The sequence below is a fragment of the Pterocles gutturalis genome, unplaced genomic scaffold, assembly GCF_000699245.1.
Source record: "Pterocles gutturalis isolate BGI_N339 unplaced genomic scaffold, ASM69924v1 scaffold2162, whole genome shotgun sequence".
NCBI classification, from domain to species: domain Eukaryota; kingdom Metazoa; phylum Chordata; class Aves; order Pterocliformes; family Pteroclidae; genus Pterocles; species Pterocles gutturalis.
In genome coordinates, this window is record NW_010112365.1 from 33,058 (window position 1) to 33,304 (window position 247).

Below are 247 nucleotides of genomic sequence, written 5' to 3' on the forward strand. Positions count from 1 at the left end.
TCGGACCTCTTCCCAGCCCCCGCCCGCCGCTCTGTAAATCTCCGAGTGTTTCATATCGTTTCCTTGTCATGCGGCCATTAAGTTTTATAACCTTTATATTTCAACTGAAACAATGAACGCGAATTCCTTCTGAATGTCCTAATAGATCCCACATGTTGGTAATTTTTAATATTTTGGTTGCTCAGTAGGTAGCGAACCCTCCTGCGGGACGGTTGCTCTTGGCCGCAGACCCTGGGCCGTCGCCTCG